This window comes from Babylonia areolata, chromosome 26 (assembly GCF_041734735.1).
Source record: "Babylonia areolata isolate BAREFJ2019XMU chromosome 26, ASM4173473v1, whole genome shotgun sequence".
NCBI classification, from domain to species: Eukaryota; Metazoa; Mollusca; class Gastropoda; order Neogastropoda; family Buccinidae; genus Babylonia; species Babylonia areolata.
Window position 1 is genome coordinate 9,414,905 of NC_134901.1, and position 2,500 is coordinate 9,417,404.

The window sequence follows — 2,500 nt, forward strand, 5'->3', positions numbered from 1 at the left end:
ACAGAACGTTTTAAGTCAACTTATATAATTCTTCATCATTTTTCCAGTCCACGTTTGGTTCTTGTCAACTTTTTTTTTTTTGTATCTTTTCATAGATTCGTGGAAGGAAGGGGGTTAGGTTGGAGGGGGTGGGGGTGGGCGCAGGGTATGCAACCAAGTTTTTGTGTTTTTTTGGTTTTTTTTTCGTTTTAATCTTCTGACTGCTGCTGCTGAATACGTGCGCTTGTCAGTGCATGGCTGTTGCCCAGTAACTGAGGTCAACTTGAGGTTAGAGATTAGAATGTTCGTCACTCATTCTTTTATTTAGACATCTTTTTTTGGGAGGGGGGGGGGGGGGGAGGGAATGCATGATTTGTGTTCGTTAAAATCAGTTACATTGTTTTAAAGCGCGCAAAAGTAGTTCTTGCGCTTTAACTTAATGTCACACTGATATCACTGATATCAGGGCTCAACAGTGAGGGGGTTAAAAAGGGTTAATCTGTCGGGGGTTTCTTTCTCTGTGTGTGTGTGTGTGTGTGTGTGTGTGTGTGTGTGTCTGTTTGGGTTTTTTGATTGTTTGTTTGTTTGTTTTTCAAGCAGGACGTTTAAACTATTTTCTTAAACACCGTGTGTTTAATCTGAACAGCAACAGCAATGCACCGAAGCCGTCAGACGCTATCAGTGACTGGGGAACACTTTTATCTTGCTGAACGTGTTGTCGGATTTATTCTCCATCTCGAAATGAACTTTTCGCTCCCATGCTGTGTTGCCTTCAGCGGGGACCAGCTGCGGGAGATTCTCTGAATCAGGCTCAGCTTACACTTGTGTATTTTCGGGGGGGGCTGGATGCCACCCCGAGTTTTGAACTTTTGCTATCTGTGTGTCTGGCAAGCTGGTTGCACGTTGGTTAGTAGGTTGGTTTGTTGGTTGGCTGTCTGTTTGGTTGCTTGGTTGGTTGGTTGGTTGCTTGGCTGGCTGTTTAGGTGACTATCTGGTTGACTGTGTGTCTGTCTGTCTGTCTGATTGGTTATCTGTGTGGTAGGTTGGTTGGCTGGTTGGCTGGTTGGTTGGTTGGTTGGCTGTCTATCTGATTGGTTATCTGTGTGGTTGGTTGGTTGGTTGGCTGGTTGGCTGGTTGGTTGGCTGTCTAGCTGATTGGTTATTTGTGTGGTTGGTTGGTTGGATGGTTGGCTGTCTATCTGATTGGTTATCTGTGTAGTTGGTTGGTTGGCTGTTTAGTCGACTATCTGGTTGGCTGTCTGGTTGACTGTGTGTCTGTGTGGAAAGCGGGGTGGCTGGCTCTGTATGGACATGGTTGGCTGCTGTTTGGTTAGTTTATCGGCTAGGCTGGCTAGATGATTGGTTTTGTTGTCTGGTTAGTTGCTTGGCTAGTTATGCGACAGGTTGGTTGGGTGAGTGCAAGGCTGATTAACTGATCATTTGGTTGAATGACTGACTGGTTGGCTGGCTGAATGTATCGTGTGTGTTGTCTGGTCCATGAATGGATCTAACTCAGACAAACCAAGGGGTACAATGTATCGTGTGTGTTGTCTGGTCCATGAATGGATCTAACTCAGACAAACCAAGGAGTACAATGTACCGTGTGTGTTGTCTGGTCCATGAATGAGTCTAACTCAGACAAACCAAGGGGTGAAATGTACCGTGTGTGTTGTCTGGTCCATGAATGAATCTAACTCAGACAAACCAAGGGGTACAATGTATCGTGTGTGTTGTCTGGTCCATCAATCTAACTCAGACAAACCAAGGAGTGCAATGTACCGTGTGTGTTGTCTGGTCCATGAATGGATCTAACTCAGACAAACCAAGGAGTACAATGTATCGTGTGTGTTGTCTGGTCCATCAGTCTAACTCAGACAAACCAAGGGGTGTAATGTGTGTTGTCTGGTCCATCAGTCTAACTCAAACCAAGAGGTACAATGTATCGTGTGTGTTGTCTGGTCCATCAGTCTAACTCAGACAAACCAAGGGGTATAATGTGTGTTGTCTGGTCCATGAATGGATCTAACTCAGACAAACCAAGGGGTACAATGTATCGTGTGTGTGTTGTCTGGTCCATGAATGGATATAACTCAGACAAACCAAGGAGTACAATGTATCGTGTGTGTGTTGTCTGGTCCATGAATGGATCTAATTCAGACAAACCAAGGGGTACAATGTATCGTGTGTGTTGTCTGGTCCATGAATGGATCTAACTCAGACAAACCAAGGAGTACAATGTATCGTGTGTGCTGTCTGGTCCATGAATGGATCTAACTCAGACAAACCAAGGGGTGAAATGTATCGTGTATGTTGTCTGGTCCATGAATGGATCTAACTCAGACAAACCAAGGGGTGAAATGTATCGTGTATGTTGTCTGGTCCATCAATCTAACTCAGACAAACCAAGGAGTACAATGTATCGTGTGTGCTGTCTGGTCCATGAATGGATCTAACTCAGACAAACCAAGGGGTGAAATGTATCGTGTGTGTTGTCTGGTCCATCAGTCTAACTCAAACCAAG

The 2,500-nt window shown here is 44.8% G+C and overlaps 1 protein-coding gene across 1 annotated transcript in view; it reads left to right on the forward strand.

Annotated features, from left to right (window-relative positions):
• The window catches only part of LOC143300545 (b(0,+)-type amino acid transporter 1-like), a 42,742-nt gene that overhangs the window by 23,420 nt on the left and 16,822 nt on the right, over positions 1–2,500 (forward strand). The window lies entirely within an intron of this gene.